Source organism: Musca autumnalis, unplaced genomic scaffold, assembly GCF_047663935.1.
Source record: "Musca autumnalis isolate F117 unplaced genomic scaffold, ASM4766393v1 scaffold_3, whole genome shotgun sequence".
NCBI classification, from domain to species: domain Eukaryota; kingdom Metazoa; phylum Arthropoda; class Insecta; order Diptera; family Muscidae; genus Musca; species Musca autumnalis.
In genome coordinates, this window is record NW_027411866.1 from 176,573,345 (window position 1) to 176,588,943 (window position 15,599).

The 15,599-nt window shown below is 34.8% G+C and overlaps 1 protein-coding gene across 2 annotated transcripts in view; it reads left to right on the forward strand.

Moving 5' to 3' along the window:
* The window catches only part of LOC141398528 (uncharacterized), a 73,901-nt gene that overhangs the window by 10,703 nt on the left and 47,599 nt on the right, over positions 1-15,599 (forward strand). The window lies entirely within an intron of this gene.

The window sequence follows — 15,599 nt, forward strand, 5'->3', positions numbered from 1 at the left end:
TATTGGTCTTCTATAAGAAGACCTGTTGCCCTGTTGGTCTTCTATAAGAACATTTTATATTGGTCTTTTGTAAGAAGAGACCTATTGGTATTCCATAAGAAGACATATTGGTCTGCCATGAGAAGACTTATGGCCTTTCATAAGAAAACCTTTCTGTCTTCTATAAAAAAACCTTGTAGAAGTCCTTATCGTATTCTATAAGAAGAATTATTATAAGAAAACCTTTCTGTCTTCGATAAGAAAATCGTACGGTTTTCTATAAGAAGTCCTATGGCCCTATTAGTCATCTATAAGAAGGCTTATTGGTCTTCTATAAGAAAATCTATAGGTTTTGGCCATCTATAGGGTGACCTTTTGGTTTTTCTTTAAGAAGACCTATTGGTCTTCTATAAGATGGCATATCTATAAGAACACCTATTCGTCTTCTATAGGACGATCTATTGGTCCTCTATAAGAAGACCTTTTTGTCTTTTAGAAAAAGACTTTTTCATATTCCACATACATTTATAAGACATCTTATTGGTATTTTATACATACATCTTCACATTGATCTATCATATGGTGATTCATAATTTCTATAGAAACAAACTTTAACTTTTCTGTAAAAAACTTTGCATATTTTGACTGATGAATCCCATTGAATGTCTAACCTTTCTATCTGAAACTTATTGTTTTAATGATTCATTAGAAAAGCAATATATAATTTAATTACAATTTGTTTGACGTTACTGACTCACAGTAAACAAACAAAAGAAAATCTTTCCAATCACCTTTGATCAACAACAAACACAGAGATAGAAATAATAAATAGTTTCCCTTTCTCCGCTCAGCATTTATTTGCAAATCAATTAGAAAGGAAGGGCTGAACGAAACAATATTAAATATTGACGTTATAAAAAAAATCCATGAGAAAAAACAGCAACAAATTAAAAATTGAATACAATAGTGCAAAAAAGTGCACCTTCAACCACGTGTCTATTGTTCAAATTGTTAATTTCTGTTCGAATAAAAAGATGATAACTACAAATATCTAAAACTTCTCGCAAAACCTGCAAAAGGTGTCATGTGTTAAACACCCCAACATAACAGAAAAAAATTAAGCAATTGTCTGGAGAAGACATTATCTCATTTGGTGTGATCCATGAAGGTATTATCTACCAGCAATACCATTTCAATGTAATTAACAAAAGAAAGCATAAAAGCTTTACATTGTTTTCTTAAATGTAGTAAGAAAAATAAGAAGAAGAAAAAGAAATAAAATCATAATTGTATTCATCACTAACGTCATAAGTACTCACATCTTCCCCCATTCCATGCTTCGCACATCTATTTTCTTCTCTGCTGTTTTTCACTTTCCTCAATTCATTCATCCATCCATTGACTCGAATCGCCTTTGCCTTAACTACTGCCACACTTTAAGCTCGTACTCAACACCAGTCTGCCTGCCTGCCTACCTCTGCTCGCTTGCCTTTTGTAGATGACATAATATTTATTTGAGCTCGAAGAAATTTAATAACAGACGCAAAAAACAGCAGAGCTACAGACACCTCGACACATTAATTCACACACTCAACAAAAACAAGTGTTTTCCAACGTTTTTTCGTAGTTTTTTTGTTGTTGCTGTTGAGGTGCCCACAAAATCAACGTCCGTTTCTTGCATTCCCATTTGGTTTGTTGCCGGCATTGTTTGCCTCAATCAGCAGCTATGCAAGGCAGCATGTCCGGCCGCAAGCCATAATTTGCTACTCATCAGCTATCGTTTCACCGATTTTGTCATCCCAACAACAACAGCTACCATCTACAGGTGATTTTTGTTTTTCTCGGTTAGCTAGCTTGAGCTAATGCAATATCAAATGTTGTTGTTATTTGTTTCTTATTTTGATAATTCATGCTTACATTGTAAAGCGCCAACCACTTTACAATGGGCAAAAACTAATTTTTTTGTTGGCTACTATTTTGGTGTTGCCACACATTTGTGGCGGTTTTGAGGAGCTACATGTGAGCGAGTGGCGGAATGGGTTTTCACATAAAAATGTGACAAGCACTTTATTTTTTTCATTAAAGACATTCTCGTCTACTGTAAGAAGAAGATGTTGTCCCTTTTCGTATTCTGTAAGAGGACGTTTCAGTTTTTTAATAGAGGACATAAGTAGACTTAGACTTCCATAAAAATACTGAGTATTCGTTCAGAAGTCTTAGACTTATATAAGAAGATTTGGTCTTCTATAAACAGACTAGGTCTTTTATGAGAAGAGTTGAGATTCTATAAGAAGAAGATGGTCTTCTATAAGAAAACTTGGTCTTATAAAGGACGAATTATTCTTCCGTAAGAATACTTTGTCTTCAATAGGAAGACTTGTTCTTCTATAAAAAGACTTGGTCTTCTATAAGAAGAATAGGTCTTCTATCAGAAAATGTGGTCTTCCATAAAAAGGCTTGGTCTTCTATACGAAGACTTGGTCTTCTATGCGAAGACTTGGTCTTCTATACGAAGACTTGGTCTTCTATACGAAGACTTGGTCTTCTATAAGAAGACTAGGTCTTCTATAAGAAGACTTGGACTTTTACTACAGTCTTTCTCTATGAGAAGACTTGGTCTTCTATGAGAAGACGTGGTCTTTTATAAGAAGGTTTAGTCTTCTATAAGAACATTTGGTCTTCTATAAAAAGACTTGTTCTTCTATAAGAAGACTTGGTCTTCTATAAGAAGACTTCGACTTTTATAAGAAGACTAGCGGACCCGGCGAACTTCGTCTCGCTATTAAGGAATAAAATTTCATACAAAAACTCAATTTTCGATTTTTCCAATTTTCCGACTTTTCCAGAGAGATTTTTCAAAATTTTCTTCCGTAAAGACCTTCTCCTCGAAAATATGAATAACTGACAAAAAATTTTACAGAAATCGGCCTAGCCGTTCTCATTTTATGAATTACTATACATTTTTTACACCATTTTTATATATATAGATTTGGTCTTTTATAAGAAGATTTGGTCTTTTATAAGAAGACTTGGTCTTCTATAAGAAGACTTGGTCTTCTATAAGATGACTTGGTCGTCTATGAGAAGACTTGGTCTTCTATAAGAAGGCTTAGCCTTCTATACGAAGACTTAGTCCTCTATGAGAAGAATTGGTCTACTTCAAGAAGACTTGGTCTTTTTTAAAAAGACTTGGCCTTCTCTAAGAAGACTTGGTCTTCTATAAGAAGACGTGGTCTTCTATAAGAAGACTTGTTCTTCCATAAGAAGACTTGGTCCCCTACTAGAGGCTTTTGTCCTCTATGAGAAGACTTGGTATTCTATAAGAAGGCTTATTCTTCTCCATAAGAAGAATTGGTCTTCTATAAGAAGACTTAGTCTTCTATAAGAAGACTTGGTCTTTTATAAAAAGACTTGGCCTTATCTAAGAAGACTTGGCCTTCTCTAAGAAGACTTGGTCTTCTATAAGAAGACTTGTCCTTCTATAAGAAGAGTTGTTCTTCTATAAGAAGACTTGGTCTTCTATAAGAAGACTTGGTCTTCTATAAGGAGACTTGTTCTTCCATAAGAAGACTTGGTCTTCTACTAGAGGCTTTTGTCCTCTATGAGAAGACTTGGTCTTCTATAAGAAGGCTTAGTCTTCTATACGCAGACTTAGTCCTCTATAAGAAGGCTTGGTCTTCTATAAGAAGACTTGGTCTTCTATGAGAAGACTTGGTCTTATATGAGAAGACTAGGTCTTCTATGAGAAGACTAGGTCTTCTATAAGAAGACTTGGTCTTCTATAAGAAGACTTGGTCTTCTATAAGAAGACTTGGTCTTCTATAAGAAGACTTGGTCTTCTATAAGAAGACTTGGTCTTCTATAAGAAGACTTGGTCTTCTATAAGAAGACTTGGTCTTCTATAAGAAGACTTGGTCTTCTATAAGAAGACTTGGTCATTTATAAAAAGACTTAGTCTTCTATAAGAAGACTTGGTCTTCTATAAAAAAAACTTGTTCTTCTATAAGAAGACTTGGTCTCTTATAAGAAGACTTTGTCTTCTATTAGAAGACTTGGTCTTCTATAAGATGACTTTGTCTTCTACTAGAGGCCTTTGTCTCTATGAGAAGAATTGGTCTTCTATAATAAGACTTGGTCTTTTATAAGAAGACTTGGTCTTTTATAAAAAGACTTGGCCTTCTCGAAGAAGACTTGGTCTTCTATAAGAAGACTTGTTCTTCTATAAGAAGACTTGGTCTTCTATAAGGAGACTTGTTCTTCCATAAGAAGACTTGATCTTCTACTAGAGGCATTTGTCCTCTATGAGAATACTTGGTCTTCTATAAGAAGGCTTAGTCTTCTATACGAAGACTTAGTCCTCTATGAGAAGAATTGGTCTTCTATAAGCAGACTTGGTCTTCTAAAAGAAGACTTGGTCTTCTATAAGAAGACTTGGTCTTCTATAAAAATACTTGTTCTTCTATAAGAAGACTTGGTCTTCTATAAGAAGACTTGGTCTTCTATAAGGAGACTTGTTCTTCAATAAGAAGACTTGGTCCCCTACTAGAGGCTTCTGTCCTCTATGAGAAGACTTGGAATTCTATAAGAAGGCTCAGTCTTCTATACGAACACTTAGTCCTCTATGAGAAGAATTGGTGTTGTTTAAAAAGACTTGGTCTTCTATAAGAAGACTTGTTCTTCTATAAAAAGAATTGTTCTTCTATTAGAAGATTAGGTCTTCTATAAAAAGACTTGGTCGTCTCTAAGAAGACTTGTTCTTCCATAAGAAGACTTGGTCGTCTACTAGAGGCCTTTGTCCTCTATAAGAAGACTTGGTCTTCTACTAGAGGCCATTGTCCTCTATAAGAAGACTTGGTGTTCTATAAGAAGGCTTATTCTTCTATACGAACACTTAGTCCTCTATGAGAAGAATTGGTCTTCTATAAGAAGACTTAGTTTTTTATAGAAAGACTTGGTCTTCTATAAGAAGACTTGGTCTTCTATAAGATGACTTGTTCTTCTACAAGAAGAATAAGAATACTAGGTCTTCTATTAGAAGAATCTGGTCTTCTAAGAAGAGACTTAGTCTTCTATGAGAAGTCTTTATGTTCCATAAGGCGACTAGGTCTTCTACGAGAAGACTTGATATTCTACAAGAATAACCTGGTCTTCTATAAGAACAATCCGGACTTCTATAAGAAAACCCTAGTCTTTGGTCTTCTATGAGAAGACTTGGTCTTCTTTGAGAAGACTTGGTCTTCTATAAGAAGGCTTGGTCTCCTACATTAAGAATTTGTTTTCTATAAGAACAATCTGGACTTCTATAAGAAAAACCTAGTCTTTTCTGATAAACCTGGGTGTTCTATACGAAGACTTCGTGTTCTTTCGGAAGACTTTGTCTTCTTTCCGAAGACTTGGTCTTCTATGAGAAGACTTGGTCTTCTATGAGAAGACTTGAACTTCTATGAGAAGACTTGGTCTTCTATGAGAAGACTTGGTCTTCTATGAGAAGACTTGGTCTTCTATGAGAAGACTTGGTCTTCTATGAGAAGACTTGGTCTTCTATGAGAAGACTTGGTCTTCTATAAGAAGGGTTGGCCTTCTATAATAAGGATTGGTTTTCTATAAGAACAATCTGGACTTCTATAAGAAAATCCTAGTCTTTTCTGAGAAAACTGACTTCGTGTTCTTTACGAAGACTTTATCTTCTTTCAGAAGACTTAGTCCTCTATAAGATGACTTGGGCTCGTACAAGAAGACTGATGAAGATTTGGTCCTCTATGAGACAACTTAGTTTTCTAAAAGAAAAAAAATAATCTTTTATAAGAAGATCTAATAATCTACTAAAGGAAGGCCTGATGGTCTTCTATAAGAAGACCACTTGATGTTCTACAAGTAGGTCTCTTGACCTTCATTAAGACAAAAAATTGATCTTCTATAAGAAGACCTCTTACTCTTCTAAAAAAGACCCCTTGATATTCTATAAGAAGACCTCTTGGTTTTCTATGGGTGGACCTCTAGGACCTATTGATCTTCGATAATGAGTGATAAAAAAGACCTCTCGATCTTCTGTAGAAGACACAAATTATTCTTCTATAATAAAAATCCTCTAAAAAACCATTTGCCTCTTTATGGCCTTTGTATTATGCAAACTTTTTAACATGGTTTTCAAGGAATTTCCTACAACTCATACGCACACACATATACATACATGCGCTCATAAAACATCATGACGATTAATTACCTCTGAATGGATTGACGCAATGCTAAAGCAATCTAAATTCGGCCTTTATCACATTCGAACAAAACGAAAAGAGCCGACAATTGTTGAACATTTTATTGATGTTATTTGTGTATGTCTATGCGCGCTTTTTTTATTTCTTCAATTTTATAGTTGAACATAAAAAATGATGATTATTAAGCCAACAAAAAACACAGCACGCAATTTTTTATTGGGTCTTTAGATTGTTGGTATTTTTATTGCATTTGCTTTTGTCTGACAGGTGACTTCTCCATTCTCCGCAGAAAAACAACAAAACAAAGCTCCTCATGTTATTCACAATACAAAAGGAAGGAGAAAAATATTTAAAAAAAAAAAAACATCATGATGATCATTATATTTGTTTATTCACAAATTGTTGTTAATAACACTTACAATAATAAGGTTAATAGATTTTATTGATTGCATTTCAATGACTTGTTGGAAATACAAAAAAAAAAACTACACACACACAAAATAGTAACAACACATAATGTTAAAAAGAAAATAAAGAATATAGAAAAATATGGAAAACATATATAAAACAAAATAGTTTTGTTTTTGTTTTGCCATATAGCGTAAATAATTTAAAAGCCGTAACCATAGACAAAGTTCGATTGCGCTTAGACGTCAATAAGATATTTTATTGGGCAATCATTTCTGATGCATATTGTTAACAATTTTTTAAATAACAATCACATAATTTTATAATTATAAAATATTGTACAAAAAATTCAAAAACGTTTTGGCTTAATTTAAAATTATATTTCTAATTTGTTTGAATTTAATAAGCGATAGTTGTTGCAAATTTTCCGGGGGTTATTGTCTGTTGTTAATAAAAAATTTCCCTTTTTGTTTACATTTTCAAATAAAAATAAAATAAATTTATATTTATAAAATTTTGCTTTAAAAAAATGCATAAACATTTTGACTTAATGTAAAATAAAATACCTCTAATTTGTTTAAATTTAATAAGCGATAGTTGTGGCAAATTTTGTTAATAGTTAATCAAAAAATAATCAAAGATAGGCGAAACTAAAAAACGTTTTGAAACACGAACCTGTAAAGGGCCAATTGTTATTTCCCCACAAAATCGTGTTGTGTAAAAGGGCTAATTCATGCTTAAATCCAATTATGTGCTTTAAAAAATTGTATAATAATTTTTGTTGGGTGTTATGAAAGTAAAAACAAAAGACTTAAGACACAAACATAATTTGAGATAACTAAAATGTTATGGAGTCTTAAAGTGAATGGCCAATTATTGATTATAATATATAATAGTTGTTAAACAAACATCCGAAAAGATCCGCAACTAAAAAATTTACGGATAAATTTGTCAAAAATGGATTAAATTCATTTAAAATACAGTAAGGTATTTTTTTGTCGAATTATAAGGCAGCAATAACACTGTAACACAAACTGAAGGTGAAAATTTGGGGCTTATAGGGTTAGTATATTAGGAATCACGAAGAACAGATCCGCTGTGAGTCGAACTTCCAAGTTATGGCATGATGAATTTTATGCTGGAGACCCTATAAGCCATCAGAAATAAGCGTTATATCTTTGTTCGCAGTTGTGTTAGCTTCTTTTTGAGATGACATGTCTGCAGTCAAATCGAATGAGGATTATTTTCGTAGAGCATATCGACCTTCTAACTCGCTTCCTTCAATGTCCTTTTCGTCCCTTATTTTAAAAGTACCACAATATAACGTTTTTCAGCTTTGAAATGTTCTGCAACAAGTAAAAAAGTCTCAGTCGGCTTTGCCGACAGAGATATACCCTCAGCCTGTGTATATTGAAACAATTTCTTCCCAAAATACGTATGTATTTAGGGGGTTTTACAACTTTTGGGCGTTTGAACCGACAAAAATGTTGATTAGGATTAAAGATTAAAAGTTTTGCGGTGGAGATACCAAAAGGAATGGATCGACATTGACCGTTATGGAAGTGGATCTCCAGCCTCAACATATGGTGCCATAGGGGTTTTTACACTTTTCAGGCTGTTTGCTCAAGAAGTATGGACTTGCCCCTAAAAACTTTTACCATCGTAATTGAGGCAGCGAATGCAAGTTGCTTCAACAAAAATAAAAGTGATTCGATATTAGGTCTTAAAGTGAACTTATCCGGAATTTTGTGTGGGAGGTACCGGATGGATTGGACAAATATAGTCCATATTTGAACCTGATCTATATCTGGTAGATATATTAGGATGTGTAAAGTATAGACCAATTCGGCCACTCCTTTCAAGAGTTACCGTACGAACAATTTTTCCGAACATTTTTGAACTTTTGTTGGGGAGGTACTTGAAGGAGTGGACCGATATAGCTTATCTTCAAACTTATACTATGTTTGGACAAAATATTACTAAGGCCATAGTTTGGACCGAATCGGCAGATCCGTTTGAGAGTTATTGCGCTCCAACCACCTCTCACGGTGTCATAGGGGTTTTCTGCAACTTTCATGCTGTTTTCTCAGGAAGTATGGACTTGCCCCTGATGAAACTTGTACCGTCGTATGGACGGCAGTGAATACAAGTTGTTGCAACAAAAATCAAAGCGATTCGAGAGATGGCCCTAAACTGAACTTTTCCGAAATTTTGTGTGGTAGGTACCCGAACGAGTGGACCTATTGAGACCATATTGGAAACTCATATTACTCTCATAGAAAGTTTACGCTGTACAAAGTATGGACCAAATCGGTCACTCCCTACAAGAGTTATCGTGCGCACAAACTTTCCGAACATTTTCGAACTTTTGTGGGGGAGGTACCGGAAGGCGTGGACCGATGTAGCTCATCTTCGAACTTAAACTAACTCACCTGCCACTAGAGGCGGGAAGAGATCCCAAACCAAACATGGAAGGCATATGCAAACAGTTGAATAGTAATTATCTGTTTGTAAACAACGTCCAATTTTAAACCTGATTGTAATTTCGGTTTATTCTCTCTCCAATTACAAAAATGAATTTAAGCTGTTATTAGCGTTCCTAGCGTCAAAAAATGTCATCTGCATATACCAGGAGTATGTGCCCTACAGGAACACTTATATTTATGTGTTGGTGTCAAATAAACTTCTCTAACTTGTGTCTTATTTCATACGCAAATAGCTTTCCTAACGCTGACAGTAATCTAGTTATTTTTGTGGATTTGTGTGTTCGTGTGTATGTAGTAGCACACAGCACAAAAAATATCCACACAAAACGAGCAAGGCATAGAAGCGCATATGCTTCGAGTGGTATAGAAAATTAAAGTATACTAAATTTATTTTTTTCTATACTCGCAGAAGTAATCCCCCTCCAATTCGAGCGAGTTTAACTCTCTACTCGAATTCGTGCGAGATCCACTCTCCACTCGAATTTAAGCGAGCATTTTGGAGCTCTCGTAACATTACATAGGATGGTCAAACACACAAGGATGTTAAATATGCACGTTGTCATTGGAAAGGACGAATCTCAGCGATAGGTTATCCTTCCTGAGGCTGGAGTGGTATAAGTCTTGCATAACTTTGATCACAGCACCGATTGCTTTGGGTAATGTTGATTGGTTGATTCATTTTAAAGTGGGTCTTCAATCATTTCAGAGCTACAAATAGCTCTTCAACATCTTCAGCGCGGAAGATTTTGACGCGTAAGAAAAGAATTAACAGATTTTACGCAACCTTTTTCGGATTTCAGGCATCAGAATAAACGCAAGAATAGCAGGGATGACATGGGAATTCCTGTGTGCTTTGCAGATGTTTGTTTGTTTGCCTAAACTTTACAAAAGGGATGTCACTCCTCACAGTGAAGTGGCAGAAGACACGAGAGCGGTGGAAGAGAATCTTCATGTCATCTTTGCAGCAGCATGCTTCCTTAATTTCGTCTTGCCATTGCCGAAGGCTGCTTTCTACTGAGTATAACAGGTCATCTTCCGTGACAACGCAAAGAGCAATCGAGCACATGATGCTGAACTTAGGTGTGGGGTGACCTCTCTTCTCTTCAAACATTTGTACATCGTGAAAGTTCTACAAGACTTAGATGAAGTTTAAATATGGACTCAATCGGTCCACTCCATCGGGTACCTCTCACACACAATTTCGGAAAAGTTCAGTTTAGGACCTGCTCTCGAATCGCTTTGATTTTTGTTGTAGCAACTTGTATTCGCTGTCCCCCATACGATGGTACAACTTCCATAAAGGGCAAGTCCATACTTCCTGAAAAAAAAGCCTGAAAGGTGCAAAAAAAAAAAACCCCTATGACACCGTGTGTAGTGGTTGGAGCGCAAGATAAATCTCGAACGGATCTGCCAATTCGGTCCAAAATTTGGCCTTCGTAATATTTTGTCCAAACATAGTTTAAGGTTGAAGATAAACCATGTCGGTCCACTCCTTCAGGTACCTCCCTCACAAAAATTCAAAAATCTTCGGAAAAAATATGCGCACGATAACTCTTGAAGAGAGTGACTGATTTAATCCATACTCTGCACATCCTAATATATCTACCAGGTATAGATCAGGTTCGAATATGGACTATATTTGTGCACTCCTTTGGGTACCTTCCACACAAAATTTCGGATAAGTTCACTTTAAGACCTGCTCTCGAATCACTTTGATTTTTGTTGAAGCGATTTGCATTCGCTACCTCCATTACGACGGTATAAGTTTTGAATTCATATTTCTTTGGAAAACAAAGGTGTAAAAAGCCCTATGTCACCATATGTGTCTCTCGAACTGTTCTACCCATTTGGTGCAACATTTGGTCTTCATCATATTTTATCCAAACTTAGTTTCATGGGCCAATACCAGTCCCCAAATTCCGGTACTTCTCCCCAATATTTAAAAAAATTTTACTAAAATGTTAGGACGATATCACTTGAATGGTGCAACCAATTTGGTCCAAACTTTGCATCTCCTAATATTTTGTCAAAATTTAGTTCAACTTCTAAAATGGACCATATCGGTCCTCCCTAAGGGTACCTCCCCCACAAAAGTTCAACATTTGTGTTAATTCCGAATCCACATTTTTGTCGGCAAGTTCAAATGTTGAAAAAGGGCCACAAAATTCTGATGAGACGCTAAATACATTCTATCTGTCCGTAGATGAAAGTTTCAATTCAAACGCCCAAAATATTTAAAACCCCCTAAATACATACGTTTTTTTTGGGAACAAATTGTTTCAATATACACAGGCTGAGGGTATACCTCTGTCGGCAAAGCCGACTGACACTTTTTTACTTGTTTTTTAATATTTTGTGGTTTTGCAGCAAAGAGCCATCCACGAAGCCTTTTTTTGTAAAAGCGTTTTGTGGTGCCAACTCTAGCCCGAAAACTAATTAACCGATCGTCCGATATTTTTGTGAGCTTATTTAGAACATTAAGATCAAGATCTTCATCGATCGTGCCTTTAAAAAGGAATACATTTTACTGACATGGTGGACCAAAAAAGTCAAAATTCAATTTTTGGCTTAAAAAACTGACGTTTTATGGTCGTAAAACGAGATAACCCCAAAAATGTTTTGACAATCGGTTCATTAGTTTTCGAGATAGAGTTGCCACTGCTTTTAAAATGCCATTCGGAGAAAAAGTATCTATGTATGTTGCTTCTACCTTAAAATCTTTATAAATAATTAATTAATTTGCGAGACAATTGTGGTTGTGGCTCCGATCTTACCTACTTATTTGGGACACAAAAACTTGACCACGCCCACTTTTTAAAATATGTTACATCTACAAAACTACTGACCGATTTTCTTGAAATTGTCAGGGAATGTACAGGGATGGCACCCGAAGTAGGCTACATATTTTATTGAATTCCAGAGGGGGCGCGGAACCTCCCGTATATGATATTCAAAAAAAATCAATATTTGCAAATATTACGAATGTATCGGTTTAGACATTTATTTAGATATTTTCTTTGGAGCCTAGAGACCCGACCCCGTCTGTTTTTTTTAAATATTTTATATCTCCAATACCACTGAACCAATTTCCATGAAATTTGCAGCAAAAGCTCCAAGGCCTGCCGTTGCAATGTATATTTTATGAATTTCGGAGGAGGTGGGGTACCTTTCCAACGCCTTTCTTTTAAAACGCTACAAGTATAAGCCAAACGTATGATTATATCAGCATAAAGCATACATTTTGGGAGACAATGGGGTTGTGTGTATACTAGGTACATATTTGGAGCCAAATCACCGGACCACACCCACTTTTTAAGTATGTTATGCATTGAAAATTAATGACCATTGACCATATTTTGAAAACTACTGAACCTAATTTCATGCCATTTTCAGAAAATGTTCATGAATGTCCCTTATTTATAGATTAATTTCCGAGGCTTATTGTTCTATAACCGCTATATTTGCTAAACTTATGAGTGCATCGGCTTGCAAATTAATTTTCGGGACAACGGTGGTTTGGCCTCCGACCAAGAAAATACGACATATTTACAAACTTCCTTTAACGGTCCATCAGCCATGAAAAACTAAAACATATAAGTCTAGACTTAACTATTTTTATAACTTTTATATCGCTTTAGTAAAAAGACAGCAGACATGGATAACACTGTGCAACACTAAAAATGCAAACAACTACTAGTGGGCATTTTCTGAAAGTACATATTAAGACTACAAATCCCCTAGTTGGGTTTCGTGGTTTTAGATGGGGTTTGGATTTTATGGTCACATCTATATAGGGCTAAAGCGACCCTTTTTTCAATTGATCCGTGCTTTATCTCAGAAACTAATAAGAATTTTGCTTTGCGGTCTTCAGCAATATTGCAGTCCTAAAGTAGTAGAACTTATATGTCAAACAGATGAACTACGAAAAACCACATATAGCGCATCAAAAATGATAAAATATAGGAAATATTACATAATTTCTGGAATTATGGTCAGTAACTGCCAAACTATTGAGAGTTGAACCAAGTAGCCTTTCGCAAAAATTTTCCAAATAATGTCTTCAGCAATTCTTCAGAACATTCTGAGACTGTAAAACACTTATTTCATGTTGTTTAAGTGGTATTTATATGGTATACTTTCTACAAAACATATTTCAAACAACAGGCTGTTTATTCTCATATTTGAAATTTCAATGTATTGTTGATATATTTATCAAATTGTCGTTAAAAAATATGATAGAAACAACGCCATAGAGGAATTTTACAACAATGATATGTTCTGTTGTGTATTACATTCCAGCGAATATTTTTCCCAAAAATAACATTAAGAAAAATTTGACGGTTTTGGAGATACGCTGGGAAATATATACAAATCACGGAAATTTTGCATATATTATAAAATTTGAGGCAATAACTGAGGTTATTCGTGTTCATTATGTTTCCAAATACATTATTCTTGTTCTTATCTACAAGTTTGCTGCGGATGTCATGGAAAGATTCGTATTGATTTCTAAGATATAGAACCGATTTTCTTTAAAAAGTCAATATTTAGCCATTTTTAGATTAGGCCATAAAATCCGAACCCGATCTAACAAAACAAAACCCAAAGAGGGTTTTTGTCTACTGCGTCTGTTCTTTCATAAAAACCGCATTTGAAATTGTTTGCACCAAATTACCTTGAAAATGTTGCACAGTGTAATTAATACTTAACAGCATCAATGGGCAAACAAATTCGACAAAGTTCGTATGAGAATAGAAAGGCTACAGACAAAATCCGTAGATACATTTAAAATCCTCATCAGTTTGACAATGGACCGAAGAAGTGAGGTAGAATATAAAAATTTTTGAATTGTCAAGCATAAAGTCCCTAAAATGTTTGTTTCAATAAAACTCATTATGACGGGCCAGCAACGCGCACCGGGCTCTGCTAGTAAGCAAATAAAAAATGGTCGATTTTCTGAAATTTACAAGTGAGGGTCACCCCTTAAGACACCACTTGAAGTGAAGTTTTGCATGGCTGAAATATTCAGAAAACAGTCGTCTACATTACACTGAGAGATATATTTGAAACCGATGAAAATTTGATGTTGTCTAGCCTGAGAATCGAATTGGCGCTTGAAGTGTGCATAACGAGAGTGCTTTTGCACAACGGTGGACTAATCTTCAAGCATTTAAAGTAAATATGAGCAAATATAAAGAAAAATTACTTCACTAATAATTTACCACTACCATCTTAACTCAAATGAAATAATATCAGTTTCTGGACGCTTTGGGTCGACGTCTTTTAGTGTCCACGAACTGTAAAGGCATTTCCTAAGGACTTCATATGGCATACTATATTTTGTCTTAAAATCAAAATGTTAAGCACTTCAAAAACTCACAAGGTACTTGAGTGCACCGATGAAGCCAAAAGAGCTCCAGATAATTCTAGATACTGTACTTGGATGGCGGAAATTTATCTTACGACCCGAGCTACATTAGATTTAACATTGCAAATACTTTAAATTTAAAAAAAATGCTGATTCACTCTTATATAATTTAATGATATCGTATTTCAAACCCTTCTGAGATTTACACAAGTAAAATTACTCTCCATCCGGCTCGCACCCACTCTCTCTCTCTCCTTCACCGACTACACTACACACAGAATATATTATGCGTGTATTGACTTGAAAAATTAACATAAAATCGTGATTACCATGAAATATTAAAATTTGGACAAATAAACGAATGAATGAACGAAGAAAAAAATCCCCAAGCAATCATACATAGAGATAGGCACATGTCCACGTCCACTAATTTAATGAATAGCACAACAACAACAACACAACTTTTAATACAATAAACCATAATAAAAAAATTTACTACAATCATATTAAAAATTCACAAGACCCAGACAAGAAAAAAACATCAAAGAGGATGACCTTGGCCGATAATTGTTGCTGGGGTCTTTGAATTATAGTTTTGTTTTTGTTTGTAGTTTATTTGTTTGGCAGATGAAATGTCAATGATTTGAAATTTTTAAAATTGTGGTCATTTAGATGATATTTATTAGAGCATTTTTAACAAAGACAAAGCCAAACGAACAAAATGCAAAACAACGAAATTTGAATATTCACCAAAACAAAACAGCAATAAAAATGACAAAAATAAAAACCTCCAAAAACTCAGCTGGCGACCCAGACATTGTTTTACTGGACAAGTTAATCAATAAAAAATCTCAATTATGGCAAGGTCGTTCTTCGGCGTGTTTTTTGTTTGTTTGTGTTTTTTTAAGATGAGAGCAAAAACACGCACCAATTTTGAACAATGATTGATTAACAGTTAATTTATTGAAATGTTTGTAAAATTTCCACCATTGTAGACCGGTTTGTTTGCCTACAAAACACAGCATAAAGTGTTTTAAGGGCAACCGCTTAAAATTCGGTTTATGTTTTCCAACTTCTAGAATATGCAAGCAGAAGTAACAACAACACCACATGCTTCCGCCTTGTTAGTTATTTAGCAATTAT